This window comes from Gossypium arboreum, chromosome 8 (genome assembly GCF_025698485.1).
Source record: "Gossypium arboreum isolate Shixiya-1 chromosome 8, ASM2569848v2, whole genome shotgun sequence".
Lineage (NCBI taxonomy): Eukaryota > Viridiplantae > Streptophyta > Magnoliopsida > Malvales > Malvaceae > Gossypium > Gossypium arboreum.
The window spans coordinates 20,576,124-20,586,959 of record NC_069077.1 but is presented as its reverse complement, the minus strand read 5'-3'; the positions used below and the strand labels follow the sequence as shown (position 1 = coordinate 20,586,959).

The 10,836-nt window shown below is 36.1% G+C and overlaps 1 long non-coding RNA gene across 1 annotated transcript; it reads left to right on the top strand.

Annotated features, from left to right (window-relative positions):
* Positions 1–8,317: 8,317 nt before the first annotated feature.
* Positions 8,318–10,087, top strand: LOC108467796 (uncharacterized). The gene is made up of 3 exons (XR_001868912.2): positions 8,318–8,787; positions 8,869–9,811; positions 9,900–10,087. It is a non-coding gene; the product is annotated as an uncharacterized LOC108467796 (long non-coding RNA).
* The last annotated feature ends 749 nt before the right edge of the window (positions 10,088–10,836 follow it).

The window sequence follows — 10,836 nt, the reverse complement described above, 5'->3', positions numbered from 1 at the left end:
TTTAAAAATGAACAAACCATAAAAGCTGTGGTGAATCTGCCATTACCAACAGTAGCAAATAAGGCTACCCTTAAATTTCACTCCTAAAAATAACAATAGATTATTTTAAGAGATTAATTGTATAATTAGATCTAATTTTTTTTAAATGATAATTTAACCTCATATTAAATTATCAGTACACCATTAACGATATTAATGTAACAGCCCGATTTTGGGCCTAGTCGGAATAGTGGTTTCGAGACCACTAATCCGAGGTCGTAGAAAGTATTTTATTATTATTTTAAGATTATAACATGTTTATATTAGTACATGAAAAATTTTGGCGAAGTAATTTTAGGGTTTGTGAGCTTAATTGCGAAAAAAGACTAAATCGCATAAAGCGCAAAAGTCCTATTTTGATAGCTAAGGGTGTCAAATAGCTAGAGAACCTAAATTGGAGGTCTTTAAAGGGCAATTAGACCCTAATAGCACGGTCGGCCATAAGAGACAAAGGTGGTCAAAAGTAAAAAAATTGATGAAATTAGGTGTTGAAATTGAATAAAATAAAACAAATAGTAAAAGTTGTCATTTTTTTTTCATCTCTCTCTTTTTTCTCCACCGATTTTTCTCCAAGAAAGTGTCCATGGAAGCTTGAAAAATTTTCAGCAACTAAAAGCCTTTGCAAGTAAGTGATTTGAGGGTTTTTCTTGAATATTTTTGTACTTTTGAGGTCCTTGTAGCATGAGCTTTCTAACAAGGGGATTATTTTGCAAAATGCTTGAAAGTCTAGGGTTTTTCCATGATATTAGACATGTTTTTTTCTGAAATTTTATGGAAGAAAATGAACCATGGTTGTGAAATAAACAACTTTTGTGAAGAGATTTCTCATGAAAACCCTAAAAAGGACCATTTTGCATAAGTTGTAAAATAGGTGATAAAGGTGTGAAATATTGAGAATTTTGGACTGCTTCTAGTGTAAAAAGTAATCGAATAGGCTTAAGATATGAAGAAATTCAATAAAAATCAATTTTTTGACCTAGGGGTAAAATGGTTATTTTGTAAAAGTCTAGGGGCAAAATGGTCATTTTGCCCAATTTTAAGTTGTTGAGTATCTAGATTAATAAAATGACTAAAATTTGTAAATTTTTATCATTCTAGATCAAGAATTACAAAATTCGGGCCTAGACTGGGGAAAAGCGAAGCAAGTGGACTAAGCTGAACTAGCCATCTACATTTTGTAATCTGAGGTAAGTTGTATGTAAATAATACAATTACATTGTTATTATATGTGCTTGAATTGAGATAGCATGAATTGCTTATTTGTGGAAATAATCATGTATGATGAATATTGAGATAGTAGGACTCCCGTTTGAACCTTAGGAAATAAATCGGATATTCAGGCCATGACATTCGGGATGTTTGTGTGCTAGTTTAAGACATGTCTGGGACATGCATTGGCCACATTATGAGAGCTAGTGTAAGACCATGTCTGGGACATGGCATCGGCATTAAGATGAGTGTTAGTCTAAGACATGTCTGGGACATGCATCGGCCTCTTGATGTAAGCCAGTGTAAGACCATGTCAGGGACATGGAATCGACTTAATGTGAGAGCCAGTGTAAAATCATGTCTGGGACATGGCATCGGCATTATAACCTATGTTTAAGGCGTAGTGAATATCCGATAGCTTTCTAAATGGTTCAACGGTGAGAGTTACAGTTTAAGTTAAACGAGAAGAGTATAACCATGTTGTGAGTGATACAAGTACCTAAACAAAATGCATTAGATGTAAGCTTAGTATATGCTATGTGAGTTGTGTTGGATAGTGACTAGTAAGTTGTGCTTATGCCTATTTTAGTGTTATGAGCATGATGATGAATGGTAAAGTTGTCGTTATATTTATTTTCATGCAACTTACTAAGCTTCATGCTTACCCTATTTCTTTCTATTTTCTTATTGTGCCGTCTAAATAGCTCGAGGACCAATGGACGTCGGAGCCAACGATCACACTATCATCCGAAGCACTCAGTATAGTTAGATTACTTTTTTTGAGTATGACATGTATAGGGCTTAGGCTTTAATGTTTTGTGTCATTGGGAATTGGCCAAATGTGTTCGCTTGGGCTAAAACCCTTTATTTTGTATAAAGCCTTGAATGAGGGCTAATATTCATTTTGTTACATATACATAAAAGTTTTTATTTTCATGGATGAGTATATTGTATATGTGAAATGTTGCCTATTATGGCTGTTTTAGTTATGTGGATCATTCTGGTATTGGTGTTGATTGATTTTGTGTAGGTTATGTAAGTAAGGGTGACAAAGAGGCTTGGTAGATAGCCATATTTTTGCCCACATGGGTAAACACACGGGCATGTGTCTAGGCCGTATGTGACACACGGTATGCCCCACGGGCATGCGATCCAGCCGTGTGTCCCCTGCATGTAAAATTTGCAAGTCAGTGTGCGTTGTAGTAAACACACGGGCAGAGACACGGCCGTGTGTCTCAGTCGTGTGAAGGACATGGCCTAGAACATGGGCGTGTGCCTTGGCCGTGTGACCTTTAAAAGTTGCTGACGTCAAAAACAGAATGTCCTGGTTTTTGCACACGGGCTAAGACACGGGCGTACGCCCAGCTGTGTGAAAACCCCTATAGGTTCGAAATTGAAATTAATTCTACATGGGTAAAGGACACGGGCGTGTCCCTGTGTGCTTAGGCCTTGTGAGCCACATGGGCCAACAGCACAATCATGTCGAATTAGTCACGCGGGCGTGTTGCCCCTTCCACACGGGCGGGTGCCCCTGTGTTTAGTGTTATTTTTCAGAATTAGTTGAAGAACCCGAATTGGCCCCAAATGGTTTTAAATGAATGTTTGGAGTCTCATAGGCCATATTGAAGAAGTTTAGACAAAGTTTTAAATTTGACCAGGTCTTGATGATTCAGAAACATAGGTATGCATGTGTTCAAGGTAGGTAAAGCCTCGTATTCCGTCCTGGCCTAGGGTACGGGTGTGGGGTGTTACAATCAAATGAGTAAATGATAAAAAATAATGCTAATAACCGCAATGTAACAAATTAAAGTTGGAGAGTTAAAGCATAATCTAAACCAATGACTGTTTTTGTAGTTTAACCTTATTCTTTTTTAGGCTAGCGTAGCACACATAATTTCAACTGAGTAAAAGTAAAATCAGAATTGTGGCTAAATTATTAAATGATCCCTTAAACTTTGTAATTTTTTAGATAAAACCCCTTGTATTCTTATTGTTATTGAGCGAGCTTTTAAACTTTAATTTGTATTCAAATATGCTTTTAAACTTGGCTGAATTTATAGAAAATGTCGATTTTTTAAAATCTAAATCGAATTAGGCCATTTTTTTAATATTTGTGGAATTAGATAGATTTTTGAAAACGGGTTGAGCTGAACTAGACACGCTTTCCTGCGCTTTCCTGCTTTGTCAGTAAAGCGCTTCCAACGAGAAGTATTATCCCCAGTTGGTGAATTCCAACAATTATTTCCCAACAGCTAATTCCCAAATTCCCACCCCTAACACTAAAAAAAACCTATTTAAAACCCCTCAGTTCTATTTTTTTTCAATTCACTCTTTATTCTCACTCAATTCTATCTAATTCTCTCAATTTTTATTAAAATTATATTAAGGTTTTTTATTTAATTTTGTATTGTGAAATTTAATCTTTTTTTAATTCTTAATGACCAATTTTCTTATTCATTTGAGTAACAAGCACATTTTGACCTTCCAAGTGAAAATGGTAAGAAAGTATTTATATTATTTTTAATCTAATTTAATTTCATTATTAAGTTGTTATATTGAAATTTAAAATTTTGTATTTTTTTTATAATTAGGTGGAATATCAGATTTTGGAGACATATTTCGCAATCTATCCGCTCCTCCATCGACTGTAATTGAACCATACTTGAGAGATGCGGGATTCTTTCACTTGGCCTGTATGCTTGGGGATGTAAATTAGACCCCACATTTGTCAACACGGTGGAAATATGGAGATCCAAGACACACACATTTCATCTTCCATGTGGCGAGTGTACAATCACACTAGAGGAAGTGCAATTATAGCTCGGGTTACCGGTGGATGGGTCGGTAGTGACAGGCTCAGTTATCGCTATCGATTGGAAAGTCTTATGCGGCCAACTGTTAGGGAAGGTTTCGGACAGAATCTATAGTGCCCGGATAAACATAAATTGGTTGAAAATAAATTTCAATAAGCTTGATGTGGAGTCGAGCCCACTTGAAAGGGAATAATACGCTCGGGCATATGTCCTAAGGATAATCAGGGGTTTTCTAATACCTGAAAAATTGCAAAATCTTGTACATTTAAGGTGGCTGCTACAACTTGTGGACTTAAAATGAGCAAGCTAACTAATTTAGGGATCAGTGGTGTTGGTGACGTTGTACTGAGAGATGTTTCGAGTGATGCAACAACAAAAAATTAAAATCGGTGGTTGCATGCTCCTACTGTGATCATGGGCATAGTATCAACTGCCATTTTTACATCTTCAAGTTGACTACCCTTATACATTCCCATTCTTAACAAGGTAAAAGTCACTAGATAATATATTTACCATAATAAAATTATGTAAAATTTAAATTATTATATTAACATATTATTTCAATAGGTGGAACTATGGGCCGAGTTATATGGGACTACCGGAAGAGCTTCAAAATATACGACTCCTATTAGATCAATGATCGAAAACGGATGTTAGTATTTCTAAAATTTTAAATATATAATATTGATGTAAGGATTTAAAAATTGTTAGTAAGATCATAATTGAAATTATTATTTTGTAATAGAGTTTGAATGGAAACCATACTCTGATCCGAGAATTCAAGCATGCATCATGTTCAAATTCTTGGTGAATCCCAACATCTGGCATGTAAAGGTGCTATTGATAGTTTACACTATAGTAGAGATGCACGAGTTCAATTGAGTTACACAGCAATTTTGGTTTAGGTAAACGATTCCGCCACCACCCCAAGACATCGGAGACCTGCACAATATCAATTTACGGGAGAGAACCGATGAAGATTAAGCTAAATTCCACAAGCAATATATCAATATTTAGGAGCATAGGTACGACTTTTTGCCTAATCATGAATGCATTATCGCTCTTGAATTAGTTGTTGATCCATCGTACATGCCATGGTTTAGACACCATGGCAAGCCATATCTATTACCAGAGGCAGGTGAATTAGTAGAATTTGAAGAAGATACTATAGGCATTGCCCTAAATTTGGAATCAAATAATGTTGGTGTTGTGTTAATGGATGACAATATGATGATACAAGAAGGAAGTTATGTAAAACCAACAGGAAAAATTACTTAGATACCAATGAGTGAGGCTTATTTGAGTTGTGTTATAAATGCCCTTGCTAAGCCTATTGACGGTCGGGGTAAAATTTTAGCTTCTAAATCTTGATTAATTGAATCTCATACCCCAGATATCATTTTGAGACATTCCGTTTGCAAGCCTCTTCAAAAAGGACTTATTGCTATTCATTCGGTGATCCCTATAGGATGTGGTCAGCGAGAATTAATTATTGGGGATAGATAGACTGGTAAAACAGCAGTAGCCATAGTTACGATTCTCAATCAGAAAGGGCAAAATGCAATATGTGTTTATGTAGCTATTGGTTAAAAATCATCTTCTGTAGCTCAAGTAGTGACCACTTTTTCTAATAAAGGGGAGCGATGGAGTAGACCATTATGGTAACCGAAACGGCGGATTCTCTAGCTACATTACAATACCTCACTTAGGGGTGAACATTCAATTGAGTCGAGTCAAATCAAGTAAAAGAATTTCGAGTTAGTCGATTTGACGAATCCTATTTTAGCAACTGAACTCAATTTGAAATTTTTTTTAATCAAGTCAAGTCGAGTTCAGTTAATGAATCCTATTATTTATACTCAATGTTGCATTTACATGGACTGATTATTTAACTAGTACACAAAGTACAAGATTATTTAACTACATAAGAAAGGTTGATGGGTAAACATTTATCAAAACGACGTAGTTTTGCCTTTTCTTATTCAAATTTTCGAATAACTCAAATTGTGTAATTCATATTTGAGTTAAACCGAAAATTTTGGTTTTTTATTCGAGTTTATCTGAATAACTCGATTAACTTTTATTATTTAATTCAAAAAATGATTTTTTTATTAAATTTTTGAATCAAATCAGATTTTGCTCACCCCTAACCTCGTTCCTAATACAGGAGCTGCTTTGGTTTAATATAATATGTATCGTGAACGACACACCTTAATTATTTATGATAATCTTTCCAATCAAACACAGGCTTATCACCAAATGTCTCTTCTACTACAAAGATCGCTGGGTCGCAAGTTGTTGGCAACTTCTTTCGAGAATGCCACAACAACCACCTAGGAATCCAAGGTCTTGAGTAGGTGCCGGGACGGGTCCATCATCGGTACCAACACAACAAGAGGCACCGTCATCTGCACCACCTCCCGATCAGTATGGCTCGACTTATTTTGGTTCAGGTACGTTATTTGCACCACCTCTATTCCATGTTTCTACACCTTTTCAGGTAGAGGGTTTATTGCATCACCTCTATTCCTAACATATTACAGTCTAATTACTTCAACATATCAATCGACGACGTTTGTGCCACTAATGACATTTTCACCATATTTTACACCACCGGTGTTTGGGACACCATACACTTATACGCTATTAATGTCACAAACACATTGGGCATCATTGTTCTACCAAGTTGGATTATCTTCGCAAGCACTTGATCCTAGAATGAAGGAGAGACAATGGCAACGTAGGAGCACGCTACACTAAAAAACGGACGAATGAGATGGAGATGAATGCGAAGAAGAAATCTAACTCGCAACTGATGAAGATGAAAAAGAGGATAAAGAGTTGGGACTACAACTTGAACGAAGAAGAAATTTGTCTCGCAACTGATGCCCACCCGATTGTGGCACACATTCGACTCAACAATGCCGGTGATTTTTTATTTTTATTTTTGCACTTCTCATGTAAATCTTAATTGTAAAACTAAGTTTTATGTGATCATTTTATACAAATATTAGAAATGAAATGTTTTTAAAGTAATATTGTTTTTGCGTCGAAATGGATTGTCATTGTTAAGCTAAGTTTTATTCGATTAATTTGTACGAATATTATAAATATGTATGGATAGTATATCGATATTTAAAAATTACCAAAAAATGATAATCACAAAAAATCAATAAACTGTCTATAAAAAATAATAAAACAGCTAATGAGGTCTTGTCCTCAAAGTATCCTCCAAGTATGGACATGATGACCTTCTATGCCCTAGGTTCCTACAGTAATTGCATAACCTCGATTGGTTTGTCCTCTCTCGAATATCCATATTGTTGTGTATTCAAATAGAATTTGATCAACCTTTTGGGTGGTGACGCAATGAAAAATTCGTTACCAACTTAAATGGAGTGCTCGATACCGGAGGCTACATTTCTGGGACTAGTGGGAATTCATAGTTCCACATGTTATCCATATGTTCTAGTTTGTACACTTTGCCCACAAAGCTCATGCGATCCAAACGTACCAATTAACATGCTACAATTGCATAGGCGCATGGATAACGGAGTGTGTCAAATCTCCCATAGTCGCTGGTCTGTCGTCTCAGGTTTACATGGTACCCTCCCCCAGAAATACCTTGGTCTGGTCTTTTGAACTCCTTAACCCAAAATGATAAATTTGGATGCGAGTAAAACATAGAATGCATGCTATTGGCTTGTTCTGCATTGTCCCTAATTTCTTTCACAACAGACTCGTAGCAAATGTGACTGCCCTTTATTTGTCCAACTGGGCACTTTCAGTCCACTTTACTCAAACGCGCCTTGTTGGGAGTATTTTCACTCTCCCATTGTCAACCCTGAAAGGTTTTCCTAATATTTTTTGCAAGCGATGCTTCTGCAAATAAAATATCTCGGGATTCCCATATAATATTTTCAGGGCACGTGAGTAGCTTTTTCATATCTACTACTTCCCATTGTCAACCCCCTTCACAATGTTTACCTCAAACACGAACACAATTAACAATTCAATCGATTAATCAATTAATTGTACAATTCAATTGAATATGATTTTAATTAAATAATGTGTACATAAAAGTAAAGTTTTAATATTGATACATAGACTGATTTATTTTGTCCTCTTTTTATTTTTATTTATTATTATGATGTTTACTTCAAATAGTTAATATTGATGATTATTTGATAAAAAAAATTTACATGAATTTTTTTTTGTTGAATAGACTGATATTTATTAAGCTCTTGGCTCAAAGTGGGAAAACTGAAGGATTAAAGCTGTAAGCAAACTGAAAAGACATGAAAAGACTAGACAACATTAAACCAAACGGCTAAAAAAGAAACAAAAAAACAAAAGCACTAAAGAAACTGCCCATTGGAAAAAAAAAAAAAACAAAACCCACCCTCGGCCAAAACTGAAGAAAAGAAAACTCAAAATACCAGTCAAACCAGCTTCTCCCTTCTTGGTAAAAGACGAACGTCCAGATGAAAGAACAGAGAAATCCAAAGCTTTGACTCTAACCATGGAGATTCGAAAGAACCTTATCCAAAATCAAAGTAGTCTACAATGAGTTTTGGAGCCTTTGAGACTGATCTGCCCGATCCTTTTCCACTATCATCAAAACCGAGCCAAGAACCCTATCAACCCAAGTAACAGAATATTGTCTTCTCCTCCCTTCCATCGCCAAAGTGTGGGCCGCTTCATTGATTCGACGAGGAAAAAATAGGTAATGAACTTCTTCAAAGTGTTTTTTCCAGCATTCAAATATGGTTAATAAAAGTGATTTGTCTGCTTCCATTTCCTTAAGCTTTTTGATCACCGTCAGAGAGTCTCCTTCCACTAACAAGCATCAGAAACCCATTCACTGAGCAAAGAGTAAAGCCCTTTCACATGCCCTAGCTTCAGCCACGAACGCGTCAGCAACATCCGTAACCAGATAAGTTTCTGCTCCTACTATTTCTCCTTCAAAACCTCTAGTTAGGGCTTTTGTTGAAGAAGTTTTAGACTCACTTTGAAAAGTTGCATCAAAATTTAATTTGATAAAACCCAGATTTGGAGGCCTCCAAACTTCATTCGGCAGGGAAGTACAGGGCACTTCCATTTTCTCTTGGCATAGATTAAGTTATTGACTAAAGCCTCGAATGAAACCTAACAATTCCTGCAAAGAAAATTTAATACCTTTATAAATCAACTTATTTCTTTTGTACCACAGGGCCCATAAGGAAATTGCAATAAACTGTTTGTTTAGATCATCTGCTAAGCAGAAAGTATTAACAAAGTCATTTTTGCAGCTCAAGGCGTTGTCAACTGGAGCGATTTTGATTTGAAGAGATGCCCAGACCCGTTGTACTATATCACAAGACCACAATAAATGGTCAGTATTCTCTGGTGCAGCCTTGCAAAGTGGACAATCAACACTAACCCGCAAGGTTCTTTGATTCAGATTACAGTAATTAGGCAAGAAATTGTTGAGCAATCTCCAGGCATGTATTTTAACTTTTGCTGGTATGCGTATAGCCCATAAAGACCTGTAAAAATCCTTGTAACCCACAGTGTTAGGATTGATGTAGTTTGTGTTTAGAAGATATTCTGTAATTAAGATCCGATATCCACTTTTTACTGAGTATCCCCTCGAGCCCTCGTGCTTCTAGACCAACGTATCCTCTGAACTAGCTCCTGATAACGGAATGGACAGAATGCGAGCTGCATGCACATCATCAACAATGTTATGAACCAGTTCCTTGTTCCAGGTACTAGTTTCAGCTTCAATTAACTGGTCCACTGTTGTCCAATTTGGGCTTTTATTGTGCCCTGATATTCTGTTGTTTTCAATTCCAGGAAGCCAAAGGTCATTCCAAATGTTTATGCTATCCCCGTTTCCAACTCACCATAAGATCCCATCTTCAATCAGATCCCTAGCAGTGTAAATGATCCTCCAGGTAAATGATAGGTAAGATCCTATCTTTGCTGATAGAATGTCTGAATGAAGATAATAACGGGCCTTAAGTACTTTAGCAAACAAACAATTGGGCTAGGATAAAGACGCCAAATTTGCTTTGCTAATAATGCTTTATTAAGCAAAAACAAATTTTTAAACCCCAGCCCACCATCACTTTTTGGACAACACAAAACATCCCAATTACTCCAATAAATGTCTTTAGATAATTTATTATTGGACCACCAGAATTTATTCATGATACCTTCAAGTTTACGACATAAATTTTTTGGCAAAGCAAAACATTGCATAACGATAATCGGAATAGCCTGCAAAATTGACTTAACAAATACTTCTTTCCCTTCATTGATAAATAGCGTAAACTCCAACTTGCGATACATTTTCTAAATCGATCAATAAAATTGGAAAAATCCCAAGTCTTCTTACGTCCAACCATCATTGGCAACCCTAAGTATTTCTCTGGATTTGATGCTGCCCTGACACCCAAAATGTTAATTATTCTGTCTTTGACATCTGTACCTACATTAGCCCCTAAATAGATCAGAGATTCATCTAAATTCACCCTCTGACACGAAATCATCTCATACTCCTTGATAATATTTCTAGCCACTTTGGCTCCCTCAATGAAAGTATCTCCAAAAAGAATACAATCGTCCGCAAAAAACGAGTGGCTTATAAAAAATCTTTCCCTTCCAACAAAAGCACCCTTCATCAGCCCTTTTTGTTTAGCTTCTTTAATAAGGGTTGAAAAACCCTCTGCACAAATAAGAAAGAGATAAGGTCTAAAAAAGTCACTCTGTCTTAAACCTCTTGAAGATG